At 43.5% G+C, this 25360-nt stretch overlaps 1 long non-coding RNA gene across 1 annotated transcript in view; it reads right to left on the bottom strand.

Moving 5' to 3' along the window:
• Window positions 1-25360, bottom strand: part of LOC134736322 (uncharacterized) — a 149338-nt gene that overhangs the window by 27390 nt on the left and 96588 nt on the right. Inside the window, exons 4-5 of the long non-coding RNA XR_010120282.1 lie at window positions 12035-12267; window positions 10122-10314 (exon numbers count right to left, since the gene is read on the bottom strand). This is a non-coding gene — a long non-coding RNA (uncharacterized lncRNA). The remainder of the gene's footprint in view (window positions 1-10121; window positions 10315-12034; window positions 12268-25360) is intronic.

The raw sequence follows: 25360 nt of genomic DNA, 5'->3' as shown, positions 1-25360 counted from the left end.
AGATCATGAGGTCAGGAGTTTGAGATCAGCCTGACCAACATGGTGAAACCCCATCTCTACTAAAAATGTAAAAAAATTAGCTAGGCATGGTGGGGCACACCTGTAATCCCAGCTACTCGGGAGGCTGAGGCAGGAGAATCGCTTGAACCTGAGAGGCAGAGGTTGCAGTGAGCCGAGACCACACCACTGCACTCCAGCCTTGGTGACAGTGAGACTCTGTCTCAAAAAACAAACAAACAAACAAACAAACAAATAAACAAAGATTTAAACTGAAACATCACTCTCTTCCTGGGTCTTGAGCCTGCTGGTCATCATACTAGAACCACACCATCAGCTCTCCTGAGTGAGTTCACAGATTGCCAACTCACTTTGCAGATCTTGAGACTGGACAGCCTCCATAATAGCAGGAGCCAATTCCTTATAATAAATCTCTTTATACACACGTATGCGAGTGCGTGCACACACACACACACACACATACACACACACCCCTACATCTTACTGTTTCTGTTTCTCTGGAGAACCCTGACTCCAGAGAAAGTGCAGGATCTTGTGTAGCTGCACTGATCACATATCCATGAAGCCGACCCTGTTCCTATTTTCCCTACTTGCCAACACATAGCACAAAAAGAGAGAGAAAGAAAAAAGTAGGGGAGGAGAAAGAGAAAGAGGTGAGTTAGTGGGAAGAACAAATTGGCTTGGTTTTTTATGAGCTATCAATAATCTCTTGCTGTCACTATAAAGCATATATAATTTTTTATATATAGCAATAAAAGTATAGACCACATAACATAGCTTAGAAATTTCCAGTGTCCTGAGATCATATATTGAAACCTACTGATTTAGAAAAATATTAATTTCATATGCTAACGAGTGAGAGTTCAGAAATAATATTAACTGAACCAATGTCCTTCCTTTGTACAGTTATGTCTGCTCTTATAGGACAACAAGGCTTTATCTAAAACCCTGGGGCCAGATGTCAGAATTCAGAATTATCTTGGATTTTTAGAAAAGTAATACAATGTATGTACTGTGTATTATTTACACTCCCAGCAGACTCTGGGACAGCACTCTGTACTAAAATACATTAATATTTCTGCAGTAAAATGTGAATATTAATGCTACTTGGCCAAATAGTCTCATGTAGGTCCAGGTAAACTTTTGCTTTCAAATGAGTTCAGGTGAGGTCAGATTTTGCTGCCAAATAAGCTACAAAAACTCAGTTTGTAGTGCTTTCTGGATTTTGGAATGCAGATCAGGATTAGTGGATGTGTGGTTCCTGTTTCCATCAGTTGGCCTCTCCTGCCACTCACATTCATGTTCTGGTTGCAATGAACTCAGGAGAACAAAATGAGAGAGACGAGTTTGCTGGGAGAGAATCCCATGATACATTGGAAAGGCCAGGAGGATGGCTCAGGATCTAACCTTGCAACTGCCTTCCACACCCCTTGGCCCAGATAACTGAGAGCTACGTGAGCCTAGAAAATGAATCAGAACTAAGGTACAGGGGACAAAAATCCCCACCGACCTTTCCCGGAGTTGTTCCTTCATGCACTGTAGCACACCCACGGAAACTTCCTCCTAGGTTATCCTAAGTCAAAGTGGCTGCTACCACTTTGGGCTCTGAACTGGGGGAAGTCCTCTAGCTCTTTAAGGATATTCATATATGTCAACTGAAGGGCTGGTGGTAGTTAACTGTAGGCAAAGTGCTTCAACAGGCTGTCTACAACATTCAGCCAGATAAGTAATGATTTGGAATCATTGTTTTCTTTTCTTTTCTTTCTTTCTTTCTTTTTTTTTTTTTTTTTTGGTTTGACACAGAGTCTTGCTCCGTTGCCAGGCTGGAGTGCAGTGGCGCAATCTCGGCTCACTGCAACCTCCACCTCCCGGGTTCAAGCAATTCTCCTGCCTCAGCCTCCCAAGTAGCAAGCACCACCACACCCAGACAATTTTTGTGTTTTTAGTAGAGACGGGGTTTCACCAAGTTGGCCAGGATAGTCTCTATCTCCTGACCTCATGATCTGACCACCTTGGCCTCCCAAATGGTGGGATTACAGGTGTGAGCCACCGCACCTGGCCTGGAATCATCTTAAAATACATGTATTAACACACTAAATATGGCTATATGTAATTATCACATACATAGATAATGATCCACACCATGTTTTCTCAACATTTCTTTAGTCGTGTTCTTAAAATGTATGTAGAAGTCTTATCAGCATCTTGTGACACTACCTTGGCAATTCTCAGATGTGTGGCCATTGTATAAATATTGCTTGAAGCCTTCTTTAAAGGATGTAATTTTTAAGAGATTCAATGTTGCTCATATTAAAGGTAAAGGAAGACTTTGCCTATGGGGATCCTTCTGCATGGTGGTACATTCTCATCCATCCTGCCCTCAAAGCCCAGGACCAATGCCACTTCCTCTACAAAAACCTGAAACAAAGTCTCACCTGGTTCCTCTAGTTGGAAGGGAACTCTCTTACGTTTTCTGAAGTCTCACAGAACTTTTTCAGCATCTTTGTGTAGTGTCAATTACTTTTTATCTTGCCAAATATTTCTGGAAACCATTTACTTTTACATCTGCAACTGCCCCCAGGCTAAAACCTTAAATGGAGGTAAATACTTAATCATTTAAAACAATTTATTTTAGAGATAGGGTCTCACAGGCTAGAGTGCAGTGGTGCCATCGTAGCTCACTGTAGCCTTTATCTCTGGAATCAAGTGATCCTCTCTGCTCAGCCTCCCTAGTAACTGGGACTACAAGCACATGCCACCACAGCAGGTTGTTTTCATTTTTATTTTTTTATAGATATGGGAATCCCACTATGTTGCCCAGGCTTGCCTAGTACTCCTGGCCTCAAGTTATCCTCCTGCCTCAGTCTTTCTAAGTGTTGGGATTACAAGTGTGAGCCACCTTGACCGGGCTCAACATTGATTTTTAATATGAACATTTGTGCACTTAACTTTTTAAGTATTTGTTTCTTTAAGTTCACTGAAAAAATGAAGTTAGTCTTAAAAAATTTCTCTAGGCCAGGCACGGTGACTCGTGCCTGTGATCCCAGCACTTTGGGAGGCTGAGGCAGGGGGATCACCTGAGGTCAGGAGTTTGAGACCAGCCTGGCCAACATGGTGAAACCCCATCTCTACTAAAAATACAAAAATTAGCCAGGTGTGGTGGCACATGCTTGTGGTCCCAGCTACTCGGGAGGCTGAGGCAGGAGAATCCCTTGAACCTGGGAGGCAGAGGTTGCAGTCAGCTGAGATCATGCCACTGTACCCCCAGCCTGGGAGACAGGCTGAGACTCCATCTCAGAAAAAAAAAGTTTCTCTAATAAGTTGTTGATGAAACTGAATTAAAAAGAGATATTCTATTTTTCACAGGAAATAGATTACTCATTAATTACTCAACATCAGTCACTATGAATTGTGCAATAATGAAAGTAAAATTTAAAAACAGGAGACTCCAAAAAGAGTCAGCAAATTAGATTATGAATGGAATGTTTAAAAGATGAGGATTGAGCAATTTTAAGGGTCACAGCTGTCTCTAGGAACTTAACCAACTACAATGTTCAGAACAATAGTGTATGTAAAGGAATGCATATTAGATCAGATCACATAAAGCCAAGTATTGAAACACTGAAATTCAAGCAAGGAACCTACACAATCCCCACTGTTAAAAGGAGGGAGAGGGAGAGAGAGAGAGAGAGAGAGAGAGAAAAGTAATTTATTCATCTTCAGTAACATGATCATTCACTATATTGAAATGCTAAGGCAGTAAATAATCTAAGATTTGGGTTTGATGAAATTAGTACGTTTATTTCTCAGACATTCAGAAGGAGGTATTTAATTAACAAGCAAGACTGCCAGATGAAATAAAGTACTCTCAATTAAATCTGAATTTCAGATAAACAAATAATATTTTAGCATAAGTGTATCTCACATTTTTAATGGATTTATATCTCAGTTCTGATTCTCTGCTACTAATTATTGTGATTCATTAATTCAACTACTGATTCAACAGTAATTTATTGAGGGCCTTATTCTATGTCAAGTACTGTGCGTGGAATTGACCACATGGTGATAAGCAAAATAGTCATGATCTTTTCAGTAGGCTGATTGAAATGAGTAATACATGCCATGATTCACAGTTTATTCATTAGAGGGACAATTAACCCAGGCTTGGGTCAGAAAAAGACTCCTAGAGAAAGTAATTTAGATTAGGCCAAAGGCAAAAAGGTTAAGGAAGTAGAGGGAGAGTCTAATGAGAATGTACCTATGACAAGGGGAAAGCTTGGTAGACAACGGATATCACGGGACATTTGAAAAACCGAAGACTCCAATAAAGTCTAGTTGAACCATAGACCACAAAGCTGTGAGTGGCAAGAAATGTGACTAGAGAGGTATGCCATGGTCAGATCATGAGGGGCCCTGTATAAATCCAATGGAAGCCTTACTGAATGGTCCATGCAGCAAAGTGACAGTCTTATTTACAAATTAGAAAGCTCACTCTGGCAGTAGAGGAGAAAATGGACTGGAAGTGAGGACACCGTTGTTGTGGGTTGGGAATGGGTATAGAAAGAAGTAAATAGATACAAGAGCTATTTAGAAGGTCACTCAAAAACTGTTTTGCTCTTTGGATAGGTGCAAAATTGGAGACAGTGTCTCCCTCTGTCACCCAGGCTGGAGTGCAGTGGCACTCCAGGAGTTCAAGACCAGCCTGGGCAACATAGTCTCTACGAAAAATAAAATTAGCTGGGTATGGTGGCACATGCCTGTGGTCTCAACTGCAGTGAGCCAAGATTGTGCCACTGCACTCTAGCCTGCGGTGACAGAGAGAGACTCTGTCTCAAAAAATATATATATATTTGGCTGGGTGTGGTGGCTCATACCTGTAATCCCAGCTTTTTGGTAGGCAGGTGGATCACCTGAGGTCAAAAGTTCAAGACCAGGCTGGCCAACATGATGAAATCCCGCCTCTACTAAAAAATACCAAAAATTAGCTGGGCATGGTGGCAGGTCCCTGTAATCCCAGCTACTTGGGAGGCTGAGGCAGGAGAATCGCTTGAACCCGGGAAGCGGAGGTTGCAGTGAGCCGAGATTGCGCCATTGCACTCCAGCCTGGGCAAGAAGAGCAAAATTCCACCTCAAAAAAAAATTAATAAAGTGTACCTGATTTACCTATAATGTGATTTTGGTTGACTTGGAGTTACTGGAAAACCAGCCCATAAATGGGCACTTTGCCAGGGTTATAGACAGAAATTTCCAAGGGCCTTATTCAACTGGCTGCCTAAGAGGATCACCAATTATACAAACTATCCATGAGATAGTTTTTATTAATAGAGGAGTATGTTTAGTTTTTTTCTCACGAAGATGATCTATGCCCCGCCTTGATGAGAGAAATAATTCAAAAAGGAAGCCAGAAAGAGAAATCAATGATATGCAAAGGAATCAAGACCAGTGACAAACATTGGCAAATGGAAAAGGGAAAGAAGCAACGTCATCAACTAAAATAGATAAGCAAACACAGCCATAGTTTCTCTCTTTTTATTATTAATTTTTTTCTTTTAAAAATAGAAGTGGGGGCTCTTGGGCCACTTGGTTGAACCCACTCCCACTTTGTGGAGTGTACTTTCATTTCAATAAATCTGTGCTTTCGTTAAATAAATAAATAAATAAATAAATAAAGATGGGGTCCTGCTTTTTCAGCTACACTGGTCTTCAACTCCTGACCTCAAGTGCTCCTCTCACTTAGCTGGAATTACAGGCACAAGCCACTACATCTAGCCCATAGTGACGATTTATTGAAAACTGGGCCAGGCGCAGTGGCTCATGCTTGTAATCCCAATGCTTTGAAAGGCCAATGTGGGTGGATTGCGTGAACCCAGGAGTTCAAGACCAGTCTAGGCAACATAGTGAAACCCTGTCTCTACAAAAAATACAAAAATTAGCCAGATGTGGTGGCATGCACCTGTAGTCCCAGTTACATGGGGAGCTAAGGTGGGAGGATCACCTGAGCCTGGAAGGTTGAGGCTGCAGTCAGTGGAAAGACCTTGTCTCAAAAAAAAAAAAAAAAAAAAAAAAAAAAAAAAAAAAAGAGAAAATGGACTCCTGTGCCATGCCCTCGTTTAGGACAGTACATATATTATCTAATTTCATTCTCACAAATGTACTAAGAATTAATTGTTGTTCCTGTTTTACAGATGAGGAAAATTGTGGCTGTAAGTAACCCCCCCCCCCCCGCTAAAATCACACTGCTTGTAATCACTAGAGTCAATATTTCCATCCCAGGTTTCTCTACCTGTAGAGGACTATTGTGCTGCTCAGAAAAGATAATTTTCTCATGGAGGGTCAACCTGGCATTTCTGAAGCAGTACCTTTGCATTCCGAACAGAACAACAAGGACAATTCATACGCACCATTAAGTTTATGAAATGCTGGCATCTTTCTATTGGGAGGTAAAAAAGCTTCCATGCATAGATTTGGTGAGGCTAACAGAGACATGTTTTATAATTTGTGAAGACATTATTCAAGATTCAGTACATCCACCTATTACATCTTTATTTATTTCTTTATTTGTTTTTAGGCTCGTCAGGTGAAGCAGTGGGAATGGAAAAGGAACAAAGAAATCTGTAACTGGTTGTGATCAATTAGTTGTAAACACCACTGCTCTTGGACCAGCCACCCACCTAGTACTTCCTAGTTCTACAGATTTAGGTAAGGATAGCAGATGTAGCCAAAATAATTAAATTATTGCTCGTTGATTTATGACAACTTAGAAAACAGTAACACTCATTTGGAGTTAGCAGTAGGAGCTATGTTCACCAAGAACAAGCCATGTCATGCTAATCTCATTTTCATCCATATCTATGCTATTCTGCCCAACAAGAAGATTAAGGGAATGCTGTAGAAACATTCTAACTTGATTTGATCAAGGTTCTTAGAAAGATGCTTCACAATATCATTGTGAAATGAGGATGGTAATCTGAATACTAGTTCAATTGAAGAGAGCTGTAGTTACTTAATCATATCCTGAAATAATCAATATTGATTGGATATCTCTGGTGAAATTCCATAAGGCATCATATTTCTTTGTGTGTTTGTTTGAGACAAGATCTTGCTTTGTTGCTCAAGCTGGAGTGCAGTGGAGAGATCACGGCTCACTGCAGCCTCAACCTTGAGGCTTCAAGCAATCCTCCCACCTTAGCCTCTTAAGTAGCTGGGACTACAGGTGTGCACTATCACGTGCAGCTAAATTTTATTTTATTTTTTTTGTAGAGACAGGGTCTCACTATATTGCCCAGGCAGGTCTTGAACTCCTGGGCTCAAGTGATCCTCCTGCCTCAGACTCCCAAACGGCTGGAATTACAGGCATGAGCCACTGTGCCTGAAGGCATCATATTTGAACTTGTCTTTTTCAGTAAATTTTTAATAACTTGGATAATGCGATTATCTTATTGAGCTTCAGATTCCTAATAAAAGGATTCCTAGAAATCTTCATGTAAATGTCCAAAGCAACTCAAACTAACAAGTTCAAAACTGAACTCATTATCCTCTCTCGGAATTGCCTCTGTCCATTTCTCCCTAACTCAATTAGTGGACTACCAAATAGTCAAGATTCTCAACTGCAAGTGCCCAAACTCAATTTTAAGTAGTTTAGGCAACAAAGGAAGCGTATTGCCTCATGAAATCCAAGGAAAATTTATATAACCAAATTGTAGGAGGGGCAAGGATGCAGATGGGCCCCGGGAACAACTACAGCCAGAGTCTTCAGTATTAGCAGGACTCTTCTTCCTGTTTCTCCTTGCCTTTTGCCTTCATTTTCTTTTGCTTCAGACTGACTTCTTCCATATGATGAAAAATATGGCTGCCAGCTGCATCATTTTATATCTACCTATTGCAACTTCTATTCTTTATAAGGGACTGACTAAGGTTCACTTTGGTTCCAAGTTAGAAATTTTGGAGAAGTCTGATTGGCTTGGATTGAATCAGTTGTTCTCCCTGTATCCATCCCTATCTATGCCAGTGGGTTGGGATATATGCTTGTCATAGGTGAGGTGTCTTCCTACACCAATCAGTTAGGGCCATTGTGGCAAAATTATAGGAAAGCCAACTCCAGCTCCCTTGAAGTAAATTGTTAAGCAGTTTCAGAAGAAAAGTTGGGAATGTCTTTTTTTCTTGAGTTAGGGTCTCTCTCTGTGACCCAGGCTAGAATGCAGTGGCGCAATCATGGCTCACTGCAGCCTCAACCTTCTGGGCCCAAGGGAGCTTCCCACCTCAGCCTCCTGAGTAGCTGAGACTATGGGTGATGCCACTATGCTCCGCTCATTTTTCGTGGAGATGAGGTTTCGCTATGCTGAGCAGGCTGGTTTCAAACTCCTGAGTGTCTCACGTGTCTGTGTGAAGAGACCACCAAATAGGCTTTGTGTGAGCAACAAGGCTGTTTATTTCACCTGGGTGCAGGCGGGCTGAGTTCGAAAAAGGAGTCAGCAAAGGGTAGTAGATTATCATTAGTTCTTATAGGTTTTGGGATAGGCGGTGGAGTTAGGAACAATGTTTTGCGGGCAGGGGGTGGATCTCACAAAGTACATTCTCAAGGATGGGGAGAATTACAAAGAACCTTCTTAAGGGTAGGGGAGATTACAAAGTACATTGATCAGTTAGGGTGGGGCAGAAACAAATCACAATGGTGGAATGTTATCAGTTAAGGCTATTTTCAATTCTTTTGTGGATCTTTAGTTGCTTCAGGCCATCTGGATGTATATGTGCAGGTCACAGGGAATATGATGGCTTAGCTTGGGCTCAGAGGCCTGACATTCCTGTCTTCTTATATTAATATGAAAAATAAAATGAAATAGTGGTAAAGTGTTGGGACAGCGAAAATTTTGGGGGTGGTATGGAGAGATAATGGGCGATGTTTCTCAGGGCTGCTTCAAGCGGAATTAGGGGGCGGCACGGGAACCTACAGCGGGAGAGATTCAACTGAAGAAAGATTCTGGGGTAAGGGGTGATATTGTGGGGTTGTTGGAAGGAGGATTTGTCATATAGAATTATTGGTGATGGCCTGGATGCGGTTTTGTATGAATTGAAAAACTAAATGGAGGACGCAAGGTCTGAAGAGAAGGAGAAAAATAGGTATTAAAGGAATAAGAATTGGGAGGACCCAGGACATCCAATTAGAGAGTGCCCAAGGAGGTTCAGCATAGCCCTGCCAGCAAAGATTATTTACTTTAAGAGGGAGTTAAGAGTGGTGGTTTGGGGATAGCACCTGGAGATATCAGCTGTGATGGCTTGGAGAAACAGTGTAAACTGGCGGTGTAAACAAGAGTAGGGCATTTATGAGTAGTTGAGAATGGTGTAGGAGTATGACTAGACAGAAGATAGTAGGGATGACTAGTTTTTGGGGCTCAGTCCAAGTAGTGGGGGTGACTTCGTAAAGACCTGTTGCAAAAAGTAGGGTAAGGACGAACAGACCTAATAGAATGTAGGAATGTATTAGGCCCATAAGGGTTATTACTCTTCTTCAGAAATGCAAGTGAGTTTAAGGGAAGTAGGGGAGAGTACTTGCGACTTCCAGGAGGAAGAGGAGAGATTAGGCTGGCTGTCCGACGGACACAGCTTTATCCTGGAACAGTGAACCTGGTGTGGAGGATACTGCAGGTGGACGGCAGTTGGGGTACTATAGATGACTAAGCGGGATAAGGGTGATTAGGTTTTAATGGGATGGTAAGGGGTGCATGATCGGTCGCCAAGAAGGGAGTAGAGGTGTCCTATACTTGTGGTTTAAGGTGGGGAGATACAAGGGGAGGATGTGAAGGAGGGTTTGAACTGGGGAAAAGGGCGGCACTGAGGTGTGGCTGTAGCCTAGGAATAGTCAGGGAACAGATAATTTAATGAAAATGTTTCAGCCTAATAAGGGAACTCGGCAGGTGGGGATAACTAAAAACGAGAGCTTAAAAGAGTATTGTCTAAGTTGGCACAAGAGTTGGGGAGTTTTAAGAGGTTTAGAAGCCTGGCCGTCAATACCCACAATAGTTATGGAGGCAAAGGAAACAGGCCTTGAAAAGAAGGTAATGTGGAGTGGGGAGCCTCCGTATTGATTAAGAAGAGTACGGACTTACCCTCCACTATAAGAGTTGTCCAAAGCGTCTGTGATGGTCCAGGAGGCTTCCGAGGCAATCGGGCAGCATCAGTCTTCAGCTGCTAAGCTGAGATGATCCAGGAAAGAGTCAATCAGAGAGCCTTGGGCCAGAGTTCCAGGGGCTCTGGGAGTGGCTGCCTGGCGTGTTGGACAGTACAATTTCCAGTGGGGTCCTGCACAGATGGGACACGGCTTAGGAGGAATCCTGGGTGCAGATATTCCTTGGCACAGTGGCCAGATTTCCGGCACTTGTAGCAAGCTCCTGGGGGAGGCGGTTCTGGAGGAACCCCTGGCAGCTGCGGTTCAGGCGTTTGGAGTTCTTCTGTGCTGGAGATATGGCTGGGGTTTGTCTCACAGTGGAGGCAAGGAATTGCAACTCAGAAATAAATTGCTACTTGGCTGCCTGTACTCTATTATTGTACACCTTGAAGGTGAGGTTAATTAAGTCCTGTTGTGGGGTTTGAGGGCCGGAATTTAATTTTTGGAGGTTTATTTAATGTTGGGAGCAGATTGGGTAATAAAATAAAATGCATATTGAGAATAAGACGGCCTTCTGACCTTTCAGGGTCTAGGGCTGTAAAGCATCTCAGGGTTGCTGCCAAACAGGCCATAAACTGGGCTGGGTTTTTATATTTGATGAAAAAGAGCCTAAATGCTAACTGATTTGGGAGAGGTCGGATAAAGAAAAAGGAGCATTAACCTTGACTATGCCTTTAGCTCCAGCCACCTTTTTAAGAGGAAATTGCTGGGCAGCTGGGGGAGGGCTAGTCGCTGAACGAAACTGTAAGCCGGACCAGGTGTGAGGAGGGGAGGTGATAAAAGGATTATAGGGCAGGAGAGCAGAGGCTGAGGAAAAATTGGGGACCTAGCTTGGCCTGGCAAGGAGCAGCCTGGGGAGGAGGGGAGAGGTCAGATGGGTCCATAGAAAAGGAATATTCAAAAGACTCAGAGACACTTGGGGTTGGGACTGAAGGGACAGGCGGGAGGGAAAGAAGGAAGATTTGGGACAAATTGCACTGGGAAGAGACTAGGGAGGGACCGATGTGTAAAAGAATGCCTGGACGTCAGGCACCTCACACCGTTTGCCCATTTTGTGACAAGAATTATTTAGATCTTGCAGGATGCAGAAATTGAAAATGCCATTTTCTGGCCATTTGGAACCACTTTTGAGTTTGTACTGGGGTCAAGCGGTGTTGCAGAAGAAAATAAGACACTTAGATTTTAGGTCAAGCGAGAGTTGGAGAGGTTTTAAGTTCTTGAGAACACAGGCTAAGGGAGAAGAAGGAGGAATGGAGGGTGGAGGGTTGCCCATAGTGAAAGAGGCAAGTTTAAAGAGAAGGGTAGAGACATGAAGAGAAGGGGTGGGGGGTGCTTGCCCCCCAGGAAAGTGGAAAAGGGGTGGGAGGTGCTTGCCCCCCAGGAAAGTGGAAAAGCAGCAGAGACACGGAGAGAAGGGGTGGAGGGTGCTTGCCCCCCCAGGAAAGTGGAGAAGAGGTCAGAGAGAAGGGGTGGGGTGAGCAGCCCTGGGCTGCAATGTGGGTGAGCAGCCAAAGCAGGCATCCCTGCAATCGACTTGCCACCAAGGAAATGTGGGTGAATGACCAAGGCAGGCATCTCCGTGGAGATCAGATACCAATGGAATGTGGGTGAATAATCAGGCAGGCATCCACTTAATGATAAAACACCAAGGGAAGGCTGCCTTCCCAAGTCCGTGACAGGTGTCGCAGTTTTGGGTCCACGGATAAAATATGTCTCCTTTGTCTCTACCAGAAAATGAAAGGAATTGAAATTAAGAGAAGGGAGAGATTAAAGGGTGGCACCAAGATTGAAAGGAGAAAGAGGTTGAGGGATAGTGAGAGGGGTTGGACAAGAGAGTAAAAAGAGGCCGCTTACCCAATTTAAAATCGGTGAGATGTTCCTTGGGTTGGTTGGTCTGAGGACCAAAGGTCGTAGGTGGATCTCTTCACAGAGTGAGGGTGAGGACAGGGGACTGGTCTCCCGAAGGAGTCCCACTGACCCAGGTCTTTGGCACCAAGTGTCTCACGAGTCCTTGTGAAGAGACCACCAAACAGGCTTTGTGTGAGCAACAAGGCTGTTTATTTCACCTGAGTGCAGGCGGGCTGAGTCTGTAAAAGGAGTCAGCAAAGGGTGGTGGATTATTGTTAGTTCTTATAGGTTTTGGGATAGGTGGTGGAGTTAGGAGCAGTGTTTTGTGGGCAGGGTGTGGATCTCACAAAGTACGTTCTCAAGGATGGGGAGAATTACAAAGAACCTTCTTAAGGGTAGGGGAGATTACAAAGTCCATTGATCAGTTAGGGTGGGGCAGAAACAAATCAAAATTGTGGAATGTCATCAGTTAAGGCTATTTTTACTTCTTTTGTGGATCTTCAGTTGTTTTAGGCCATCTGGATGTATACGTGCAGGTCACAGGGGATATGATGGCTTAGCTTGGGCTCAGAGGCCTGACACTGAGCTGAAGCAATTCTCCTGCCTTGGCCTCCCAAAGTGTTGGGATTACAGATATGAGCCACCATGACTGGCCTGATTTTTTTATTTTTAGTAAAAAATGCAGTGGTATAAGCAGCAAAGCCTTAGGTGCCACAATCATGACAAATCCATCCATTCAAATGAGAGAAAGTCATCCTAGACCTCTATTCCTCTTGAACTCTCTTAGCCAATCAGCCAACAAATCCCCAAATGTATTAAATTGGCTTCTTCCCATTTTTACCAACTACATTCCACTTTCCAACTTCAGATCCTCCCTGTATCTTGCCTGAACAATTGGCAGTGGTTTTATCTGGTGGCACTGCCTTCTGCTTTCACCACTCTTCCTGTTTCCATCAGAATGAGCTTCCTAAAACACAAGTCTGATCCTAATTACAATCCTTCCAAGACTCAACATCACCCAAGGATAAAGTTCCAAACCTAACATAAAGCAAAATCCTTCTAACAAGGTTTGATGCCATTTCTCCAGTCTCATCCTCACTGACTCCTGATTTATTCATATTTCATGATTTCAGCACACTTCTGGAAATTCCCTCAGATGTCTCACCCAGCAAATGCAAGGAGAATCTGCTTAACTGTAGAACTTTAGAAGTTAGCAAGATAATTCCAAAGACCTCCTCTGTCAGCCACTGATGGGGGATCTTAACTTACACAGAATCTAAAGAGATAGACAGAGACACTCTAATCCACCTTGTTTTATTTTTACAGATGAGATCCTGAGTCCCAGCAGAATAAATTTACTTTATCTATGTTATGGTGGGCAACAGCTTAAGTCTTCTGATTCTCATTCCAATGCTCAAAATCCAGTGAGAAGTGTGAACAAATCTTATAAACAAAAGGGTTGAGAAGCAGGAGGGCATACAGCCCCAGGGAGAAAAGGTCCAGAAAAGAGTTTGCACATTCATTTCCCTAAATCAGACTCCAAAAGTTTAAAATTAAACCAAAAAAGCTTATGAAGGTTAGGGAGAAGAGGGACTAGAAACTACAAAGGGGAAGTGGAGACAGAAGAAAAGAAATGGAGAAACAGGGAACTTAAGAAATCATCTCCTCAGGAGAGGGATGGGTCCAGGGCCAGGAACAAAGGACCCAGATGGTTTTAATGACCAAACTCTGCCTCATTACTTTCATCTGACTGCAGCAGGAACTGTCACCGGTGGTGAAGGCACCACTGGTGCCTTGGAAGTTTCTCATAGAGTCTGGGATACTTTCCCACTTTGCCAAATCTCACACCAAGAAGCCTGTTTACCCACTCAGGACTGCTGCAATATTCAAGCCTAGGTTGAAATTTATAAAGTAACAGTCTCTGAAGTCTCCTTTGGTCCTGCCCATGATTTACTTTAAAATATAATTTATGTTGGAATATGATTTCTGGCTTATCTCAGCCTGCTTGATAAAGCAAAGAATTGTTAACACCTGTGATAAATACAAAAACACCAACCAATGTGTGGTCAAAAAGAATACTTTGAGGCTGGGCGTGGTGGCTCATGCGTGTAATCCCAGCACTTTGGGAGGCCGAGGCAGGCAGATCACAAGGTCAGGAGTTCAAGACCAGCCTGGCCAACATAGTAAAACCCCGTCTCTACTAAAAATATAAAAATTAGCAGGGTGTGGTGCCATGCACCTGTAGTTCCAGCTACTCAGGAGGCTAAGGCAGAAGAATCACTTGAACCCGGGAGCTGGAGGTTGCAGTAAGCCGAGACCACGCCACTGTACTCCTGCCTGGGTGACAGAGTGAGACTTTGTCTCAAAAAAAAAAAAAAAAAATACTTTGAATACATTTGATTTTAAGGAAAATGATTGGTAAATTTCATTTTGAAACAACTCTTCTCTCTTTTCTTCTTGTTGCCCAATCCCCGCAAAAGTTGAATTATTATTATAACTATTTTTTTGAGACAGGGTTTCACTCCTACCACCCAGGCTGGAGTACAATAGCATGGCTCACTGCAACCTCCACCTCAAGCGATTCTCCTGCCTTAGCCACTCAAGCAGCTGGGACTACAGGGGCATGCCACCATGCTCAGCTAACTTTTGTATTTTTTGTAGACATGGGGTTTTGCCATGTTGCCCAGGCTGGTCTCCAACTCCTGGGCTCAAGCGATCCTCCCACCTCGGCCTCACAAAGTGCCAGGATTACAGGCATCAGCCACCACACCTGGCCTAAAAGTTGAATTCTTAAGATATTCCAATGTTGGAGTTACCTATGTTGGGGCTCAAAAACCAAAATACCAAAATACGGTATTTTGACACGCTAAACTAAAAAAGCCTCAAGGTCTCTCTGATTTCCCTCCCTCCCTCCCACCCCCCACCACCTCTCCCAGAATCTTTATCTTCTTAAGATCCAAACCCACCAAAAAGAACAATTGTTTTTCTTCCCCTTCCAGTAAGACCAAGAATGTTACCACACCTGAACAGATCCTTTTACCTTCGAAGAGAAATAGATGCAGAACAAATTAATGCCTGTTCCTAGATCTATTCATTCTCCCTTGTAATCCCCTCAACAGAATTTCTCTTCTCCTCCCTCCCATAGCCTGTTTTGCAGAGATGATATACAAGCTTCTGAACCACACTGGAGATGGGCAATGTGTGCTTCTCATGCACACATTGTACATGTGTTAAATACATTTGTATGCCTTTTCTCTAGTTAATTTGCCTTTTGTGATTTGACTTTTTGGGTAACTCTCAGAAGGCCAAAGAAAAAGCTTTCCCTTGACCCTTACACCTACAATTAATGAAATATTCAGAAACAAAAGGTTTCCTAGCCAGGCATGGTGGCTCACACCTGTTATCTCAGAACTTTGGGGAGCCAAGGAGGGAGAATTGCTTGAGGCAAGGAGTTCGAGACCAGCCTGGCCAACATAGCAAGATCCCCATCCCTATAAAAATTTTTAAAAATTAGCAGGGCATGATGGCACACTCCTGTAGTGCTAGTTACTTGGGAGGCTAAGGAAAGAGGATTGCTTGAGCCCAGGAGTTCAAGGCTACAGTGAGCTGTGATCCTGCCACTGTATTCCAGTCATGTAATGGAGTGAGACCCTGTCTCTAAATAAAAAAAGAAAAAAAAAAAAAAAGAGGTTTCTCCATAGGAACAAAACAGTAAAGTAACTCCATGAATTCTGAAGTGAATCATTGGCCTTCCATAGACCCACCCAAATTTCTTTTCCAACAACTCGAGTTAATATCAGCATCATGAGATCCCAGACTGTGTTCTTTTTATTAGTTTGGAAAGAATGACTAATCCCTGTATTCTATTCTTGGAAACTGTTATTTTCACCAACTTAGGAAGAATGGACTAATACTAATAGTATCTAACATTTATAGCACGTTCACAGTTTACAAAGTCTTCTTCCATATAATCCTCATAGCAGTTCTGAGCCGAAGTGACTTGCCATGGCTCACCTGTAGCTAAGTGGCACAGCTAGGATATAAACACAGGTTTTCTGAATCTGGCCTTCAGTTCTAACTGTGCACTGGACAGGACATGTAATTGTAGCTGCTGAAACTAATGACATCCATGTTTCAGTGGTGGAGCGCAGTAAAGTTGATTCCTCATTCTTGTCACAGCAGTATGGGTTGATGGGGCTGGGGATTCTGCTCCATGTTGTCATGCAGAGACTCATGTTCTTTCTACCTGTGCATCAATATCTTCCACATGTGGCCTCCAAAGCTACTAGAGAATGGGAAATAGTGGGAGACCACACATGGGAGTTTTTATGGGCCAGGCCTGGAAATGGCTCACATCGCTTTTGCTCATGTCCTTTGGCCAGAACCCAATCTCAGCAAGGAAGGCCAAGATGTAATTCAACTGTTTTCCCAGATCCACAGCCTTGGGAAAGTAGATCTGAGAACTTTGTCTTTTAGTACTTTAGTTTATCAGGCCTCCGTGAAGTCCCTTCTGCTGAGGAGGCCATGCTGAGCAGTCTCTGGAAGTTTTTTATTTTCCTTCCCACATGAACCTTTTGCTTCTCTGAGCTCCCAGAACTCCTCTTTATTCCTCCTACTTTTCAAACCTTTCTCAGAGGCTGTTTCAAGATATATAATGTTATCTTCTTTTCTGTAACTTTTCACTTGTGTATTTCTCCCTGACATGAAATATAAACTCTTTAAAAGCAGAATTGTATCTACTATTGCAATACTATGAGATACATTTCCTCTAGTTGCCTTAATCAACCCTCCACTTTATCCAAAGAAATTAAATTCTGCCAAAATTGTTGGAGGCTTATTATGTACAAGGTGCTATGCTTGGTGCCATTGGAAGAAGCAAAGAGGAATTACGCATGGGTCTTAAAAAGCTTGTTAAAAAAAAAGGCTATATGTGAAAGCACAATCAAGAATGTAGAAATACACTGCTAAGAAAATATAGTTGGAAGAGGCTGATTCTGAATTAAGAGAAAGGGGACTGGAAAAGTTTTCACTGAAGAAATTATAAACATGATAGAAGTAGCTAACAGTTGTCCAACTTTTCCTATAAGCCAGGCACTGTACTGGAGTGTTTTATATATGTCACCCCATGTCATTCTCATAACAATCTTATGAGAAGGCACCGTCATTGTTCCCATTAACCAAATTAGAACAAACATGGGGAGAATTTGCTATAAAGGACATTTCTGGGTCAATTGGTGAGATGTCAACATGGACTGTAGATTAGATAGATAATATTATTGTATGAATGCTAAATCTCTGGATTTTGATCATTATTTTCTGGTTATATAAGGAATGTCCTTGTTTTTTTCGTTTTTTTTTTTGAGATGGAGTCTCACTTTGTTGCCCAGGCTGGAGTGCAGTGGTGTGATCTCAGCTTACTGAAACCTCTGCCTCCCAGGTTGAAGCAATTCTCTGCCTCATCCTCCCAAGTAGCTGGGATTACAGGTGCTTGCCACCACGCCCAGCTAATTTTTGTAATTTTAGTAGAGACTGGGTTTCACCATCTTGGCCAGGCTGGTCTTGAACTCCTGACCTTGTGATCCACCTGCCTCGGCATCCCAAAGTGCTGGGATTACAGGCATGAGCCACCACACTCAGCCAGGAATGTCCTTGGTTTTTTTTTTTTTTTTTTTTTTTGGAGATGGAGTTTCACTCTTGTTGCCCAGGCTGGAGTGCAATGGCGTGATCTCGGCTCACCACAACCTCTGCCTCCCGGGTTCAAGCCATTCTCCTGCCTCAGCCTCCCGAGTAGCTAGGATTACAGGCATGTGCCACCACACCTGGCTAATTTTGTATTTTTAGTAGAGACGGGGTTTCTCCATGTTGGTCAGGCTGGTCTTGAACTCCTGACCTCAGGTGATCTGCCTGCCTCGGCCTCTCAAAGTGCTGGCATTACAGCCGTGAGCCACCTTACCCAGCCGAAAGTCCTTGTTAATAGGAAATTTACTCTGAAGTATTTAGGAATAAAGGGGCATGATGTCATAAATTTCCTCTCAAATACTTCAGAAAACTGTAATAATTAGATGTGTGTGCATTCATGCGTATGGAGAGAGAGAGAGAGAAGGAAAGAATGATAAAACAAATGTAGCAAAATGTTAACAGTTGGTGACATATGGCAGGTTGGGCTGCTATAACAAAATACCATGGACTAGGTGGCTTACACAACGGAAGTCTATTTTTTTATAGTTCTGGAGGATGGAGGTCCAAGATCAAGGGGCAGCATGGTCAGGCTCTAATAAGAACTCTCTTCCTGGCTTGCAAATGGCTACCTTCTTACTGTGTTCTCACATGGCAGGGGGGTAGCAAGTTCTCTGGTGCCTCTTCTTCTAATGGCACTAATCCCATTATGAGACCCAACTCTCATGACCTCATCTAAACCAAATCACCTCCTAAAGGCACCAGGCTAAATACCATCACACTGGGGGTTGGGGCTTTAACATATGAATTGTGGGGAGACACCATTCAGTCCATAGCAGTGAGTGATGGGTATAGTGGAAATTTTGTACTATTTTTGCAACTTCCTGTAAGTTTAGAATTATTTAAAAATAAGAAGGTAAAAGAAAAAAGAAAAAACATCGGCATAAAGTGTTTTACCCAGGTCACGCAGCTGGTGACTGGTAGGAAATGGTCTTTTCCTATGTTCTTTAGAACCCACTCTCTTAGATGCTGTACAAACACAGATGCTTTGTGACTTCTCATATCCTCTGGCATGGTCCACCTCCTCAATCATACCGCAGCTGAGGACCAACTAGGCCCTCCCCCTTGGCTAGTGCTCTGCGGCTGGGTCAAGCCAACGCTCTTCCAGAATGTCTGGCTTCTCCCACTGCTTCCGGATTTGGATGCAATGCTGTGCTGCAGGGCATAGGATCAGACAGGCGAAAGGAAAGAATGATGCAAGCAGGAATGCAAGGTAGTTTCTGCCTGCAGAGCAAACTTTGGCCAATTGGGGCCGTGTGCAGTGGCTCATGCCTGTTATTCCAGCACTTTGGGAGGCCAAGGTGGGCGGATCACCGGAGTTCAGAAGTTCGAGACCAGCCTGGCCAACATGGCTCTACTAAAAATACAGAAATTAGCTGGGGGTAGTGGTGGGCGCCTGTAATCCCAGCTACTCTGGAGGCTGAGGCAGGAGAATTGTTTGAACTCTGGGAGGCAAATGTTGCAGTGAGCCGAGATCGTGCCATTACACTCCAGCCTGGGTGACAAGGTGAGACGCTGTCTCAAATAAAACAAAACAAAACCACAATTGGCCAATTGGAAGCAGGAGGCAGGGTTTCCTCTACCTTCCTCTCTTCCATGGACTACCTCAATGTGAGAGAAGTTCTGTGTGCTGAGCAGGCACCTGCACAACAGAGTAAAACATTACTTTATATTGCATTTTATATTATTATTGCCCTTTATATATTACCTTAATATAATATTATCATTACATAATATTAATATATATTTATATATAATACATTATATTATTGCACTTTATATATTACTTTATATTGTGCAAGGTATTACTTTATATTGCACAACAGAGTAAAACATTACTTTATATTGCTCCACATCTTTTCTTGCCCCACTTCCCCTTTTCCCCAGCCCAGCTGCCATGGGTTTGCACTTCACAAAGGAAGCATTAGCACTTTAATCCCTGCCTTGGGCTCTGTTTTCTAGAGTACTAGGGCTAATTAGAGAAAAAAAAAAAAAAAAGGCCAGGCATGGTGGCTCATGCCTGTAATCCCAGCACTTTGGGAGGCCGAGGCGAGGCAGGCGGATCATGAGATCAGGAGATCGAGACCATCCTCGCTAACATGGTGAAACTCCGTCTCTACCAAAAACACAAAAAATTAGCCGGGCGTGGTGGCGGGCACCTGTAGTCCCAGCTACTCAGGAGGCTGAGGCAGGAGAATGGCGTGAACCCAGGAGGCGGAGCTTGTAGTGAGCTGAGATTGGGCCACTGCACTCCAGCCTGGGCAACAGAGCAAGACTCTGTCTCAAAAAAAAAAAAAAAAAAAAAGCTGAGCACAGAGGCTCATGCCTGTAATCCCAGCACTTTGGGAGGCCCGAGGTAGATGGATCACGAGGTCAAGAGTTCGAGACCATCCTGGCCAACGTGGTGAAACCCCGTCTCTACTAAAAATACAAAAATCAGCCGGATGTTGTGGTGCATGCCTGTAGTCCCACCTACTCGGGAGGCTGAGGTACGAGAATCAGGTGAACCCAGGAGGTGGAGGTTGCAGTGAGAACTGCACTCCAGCCTGATGACAGAGTGAGAGACTCCATTTCAAAAAAAAAAAAAAGAAAAAAAAAAAGACTATGCTGTACTGCCCCTAATTTGAGCTGAGTCGTAAAGATAGGTAATATTTTGACAGCCAGAAATTTGAGAGAAAGGCAATACAAAAAGAAGGAATGGCTTTATTTATTTTTGAGACCGCGTCTCACTTTGTCACCCAGGCTGGAGTGCAGTGGCATGATCATGGCTCATCACAGCCTCACACTTCTGAGCTTAAGCAATCCTCCCACTTCAGCCTCCTGAGTAGCTGGGTCTACAAGCGGGTGCCACCATACCCAGATGATTTTTTTAATTTTTAAAATGTTTTTGTAGAGACAAAGTTTGCTATGTTGCCTAGGCTGGTCTTCAACACCTGGCCTCAAGAGAGCCTCCTGCCTCGGCCTTCCAAAATGCTGGGATAACAGGCATGAGCCACAGCCAGGCAAGAAGTAGGAGTGGTCTTAGGTAAAGCATGAGGGATAACAGTAAATGGCTTGCTGAGACTGTAGTATGGGGCAGGCGGGTGGTAATGGGATACAGGGAATGAATTGAGATTCAATAAGGTTGGGCACAGTGGCTTACGCCTGTAATCCCAGCACTTTGAGAGGCCAAGGTGGGAGGATCACCTGAGGTTGGGAGTTTGAGACCAGCCTGACCAATATGGTGAAACCCCGTCTCTACTAAAAAAAAATTAGCTGGTGTAGTGGTGGGCACCTGTAATCCCAGCTACTCGGGAGGCTGAGGCAGGAGAATAGCTTGAACCTGGGTGGCAGAGGTTGCAGTGAGCCAAGATCATGCCATTGCACTCCAGCGAGACTCTGTCACACACACACACACACAGATGCAATAAAAGATGATTGGCTTAAATGCCTGCTGTAGAGTTTAGACAACATTCTGTGGGCATTAGTGAGCCATGAGGACTTTTTGAGGTAGGATGAATAAAATAATAATAAAAATGGTGATGATGATAAGGATGAGGATGATGATAGTAGCATTACTAATGAAAACTAATGTTTATTAATACTATTTGCTCATCTTTGTACTAAGCATTTTTCATAAATTATTTCCTTTTATTCTATCAATAATCCTATGACATGGGTACTGTTATTATTCCCTAAAGCTTAGAATGGTTAACAAACTTGGTCAAGGTTACACAGACTTTGAACTCTAGAATTCCAAGCACTTTGCCACCAGAGCTAGTTTTAGGAACATAATTTTGGGAAAAGTGTGAAAGCTAAAGACATTAGAAGTACGGCTGCTCATAGTCAAAGATTTTTCCAGCTTTTACAAAAAAAAAAAGAAAAAAAGATGGAAAGAAATGCAAAACACAACTTTCCTTGCCCATATTTATTTATTTTATTTATTTATTTATTTTCTTGAGATGGAGGCTGGAGTACAGCTCACTGGAACCTCCACCTCCTGGGTTCAAGAAATTCTCCTGCCTCAGCTTCCCGAGTAGCTGGGATTACAGACACGTGCCACCATGTCCAGCTAATTTTTGTATTTTTAGTAGAGACAGGGTTTTACCATGTTGACTAGGCTGGTCTCGAACTCCTGGCCTCAGGTGATCTGCCTGCTTTGGCCTCCCAAACTGCTGGGATTACAGGCGTGAGCCACCTTGCAGGGCGTATTTTCTCCCTCTTTTGTTTTACTTCAGCCACACTGGACCCCTTGCTGTTCCATAAACACCTCAGGCCCACCCTCACCTCAGGGCCTTTGTACTTGGTGCTCCACATATCCGGAAACCCTCACCCCTCCCCTAACCACACCTAGCACTTCCTAGCTTCCTTCCCTGTTCCATAGTAATCCTTGGGTTGCTATAACAAAATACCACAGACTGAGTGGTTTAGCAACAACAGAAATTTACTTGTTACAGTTCCAGAGGCTGGAAAATCCAACATCAAGGCTCCAGCAGATTAGAGATCTGTGGAGGGCCTGCTTCAGGTTCTTAGACAGCAGCTGTCTTCTTACTGTATCCTCAGATGGTGGAAGAGGCAAGGAAGCTCTCTGGTGTCCCTTTACATGGACAGAAATGTCATTCGTGAGAGCTCTGCCATCATATCCTAATCACCTTCCCAAAGACCCTACCTCTTAATACCATCACCTTGGGGGTTAGAATTTCAATATATGCATTTGTTGGGATGGGGGGAGGGGGTGGGCAGCAAAAACATAAGCACCATAACAGTCACTGTCTAACATACTGTGTCTTCTAATCAGCTCTTCTGTTTAGGATCTGTGTGCCCCCACCACTAGAATGTCAGCTCTATTGTGTTCACTGTTGGGATGCTTTAGCATTCAAAACAATATCTGCCATATGGTTGAAATTCAGTACAGTAAGTGGTTGTTAAGTTAATTAATTAACTTTTGGGGGTGATTGTTCTGCAAGGCACTTTGCTATTGCAGTAACTCAGGATGAAAAAGATAGCAGGTCTTGGAAGCCCAGGCCTCTTTGGGTCTCCCTGTAAAACAGCAAAGGGTTTAGATACATTACTTTTTTTTTTTGAGACGGAGTCTCACTCTGTCACTCAGGCTGGAGTGTAGTGGTTTGATCTCGGCTCACTTCAACCTCCAACTCACAGGTTCAAGCTATTCTCCTGCCTCAGCCTCCCAAGTAGCTGAGATTATAGGCGTGTACCACCACACCCGGCTAATTTTTGCATTTTTAGTAGAGACAGGGTTTCACCATGTTGGCCAGGCTGGTCTCGAACTCCTGACCTCAGGTGATCCACCCGCCTTGGCCTCCCAAAGCGCTGAGATTACAGGCGTGAGCCATGACGCCTGGCCTAGATACATTATTTTTGTGATGCATAGGTCAGACCATTCTTCAGGAATGAAGGTCTTATTCTCTCAGCTGACAGCCTTTTTGGGGGATTACCTCAGCCGAAGAGAGGTGCCTCGTCAAGTGTCACACTTTCATCTCAGGGCAGCCCACATCTAGTGACTGATGTGTGTAAATTTTAGAGGCCGTGACCTCTTGGCTCAGTTTAGGACAATTCTGAAGTGTCCCCCATCTTTAGAACTCCCCGTGGGGTTGGCTGTGGCCTTCATCGTGTCTGTGTGGTAGCTCCACTTCTTCCTGTGCCCAATTTTGCTTCATTTTCTTTCCTTCCACAGGTGTAGATTGCAAATGCACTCCCCCGTACACTTCCTGCACACTAACTCCATCCCAGAGTCTGCTTCCCAGGGAACCCTACCTGTGATAACTTCCCAAATCAAGATGCTTCTCTATTTCTGATATTTAGACTCACAAAGACTGACCCTTTGTCGTAAGAGGGAAAAACAGACTGCCTCCTGGAAAAGACAATTAGCTTAATAAAGGCCAAGAGGTAATTTACCTCGGAACTCTCAAAATCAATGGCATGCCATTACTGAGGAAATACAAAACATATCCAAGCAGTTCTAAAGAAACGAATTGTTACCACTGGGGCTTTGGGAATTTTAGTGTCATGCCCAGGTAACATATACGCTTTTAACTGGAGCCTCCTGAAGATAGCTCATACACTTTTATGAGAATGCTGGGAAGACCGTAGTCTTCTCTGTACCTTGGCATCTAAAAATAATCAGAATTAATGGAGTCTAACTTTCAGGAAGCCTGAGGCAGGGAGGGGTAAAGTGAAGCAGTTACAGGTTTTTATACGTACTGGTGTGTTATTTCAACATTTTAGGAGAAAATATTTAGGTTTATTTTCCAAGTCAAATGAACAAAACATTTAAAGACTATAAAATAAAATACATGTTTTCTGAACATCATTGAATCTGGGGACACAGGAGTCCACTCCCTGGCGGTGTGCCTGGTGTTCCCATTCCAGCCCTTGCTCCCTGCTGCTACTCCCTATCAAATACATCTGAGCAGATCTTGAGCCATCTTAGGTGCTGCTTCTAGATGTTCTGTGCTGACAACACAAAGACCAACCTCCTTACCGCAATATTGAATGCCTTTCACAGTCAAACTGCAACCAGATACTCCAGGTTCCATTGTAAGGCTTGGAACATTTTCTTTCCTCCCTGCCACTGACTTTCAGAACCGCTTCCTGTTCCCTTCCCAGCTCTTTGTTTTTGCATCTACTAAAATTCCTCTTTCTCTCTTCCTCTAATTCTGTGCCTGCTTTAATGTCACCTGTCTACCAGCTTTCAGACTCCCCCGGTCCTCCATTCATCACTTCCACCTTTGTTTTCATGCAGCATCTTGTATTTATCGCATTTCTACCTTTTTTCTTTATCAAAAAAAATCACAATATTAGTAAATGTTTATGTAAAAAAGAAACATTAGGCCTAGCGTGGTGGTTCACGCCTGTAATCCTAGCACTTTGGGAGGCCAAGGTGGGTGGATCATCTGAGGTCAGGAGTTCCAGACCAGCCTGACCAACATGGTGAAACCCCTTTTCTGCTAAAAAAATACAAAATTAGTTGGGCATGGTGGTGCATGCCTATAACCCCAGCTACTTGGGAGGCTGAGGCAGTTGAATCACTTGAACCCGGGAGGCAGAGGGTGCAGTGAGCTGAGATCGCATCATTGGACTCCAGCCTGGGCAACAAGAGTGAAACTCTGTCTCAAAAAAAAAAAATAAAAATAAAAATAAAAAAAAGAACAAGAAAAAAAAAAGAAATATTTAAAAAATATACAATTACAGGCCAGGCGCAGTTACTAATCCCTGTAATCCCAGTGCTCTGGGAGGCCAAGGCAGGTGGATCACTTGAGGTCAGGAGTTCCAGACCAGCCTGGGCAACATGGTGAAACCCTGTCTCTACTAAAAATATAAAAATTAGCCAGGCATGGTGGCATATGCCTGAAGTCCCAGCTACTCCAGAGGCTAAAGCATGAGAATTGAACTTAGGAGGCAGAGGTTGCAGTGAGCCGAGATTGCACCACTACAGTGAGCCTAGATTGCACCACTGGACTCCAGCCTGGGCAACAGAGCTGGAATCTATCTCACAAAACAAGTACATAGAGTGGCAAGTGTGAATCCCTTCACCCACGTTTTTATTCAGAAGCTGGCTGGCAGGGTTAGAAGAGGTACCCAGTACAGAAGTGCTCA

The sequence above is a fragment of the Symphalangus syndactylus genome, chromosome 1, assembly GCF_028878055.3.
Source record: "Symphalangus syndactylus isolate Jambi chromosome 1, NHGRI_mSymSyn1-v2.1_pri, whole genome shotgun sequence".
NCBI lineage: Eukaryota > Metazoa > Chordata > Mammalia > Primates > Hylobatidae > Symphalangus > Symphalangus syndactylus.
The sequence above is the reverse complement of the archived record's forward strand: the minus strand, read 5'-3'. Positions and strand labels throughout refer to the sequence as shown.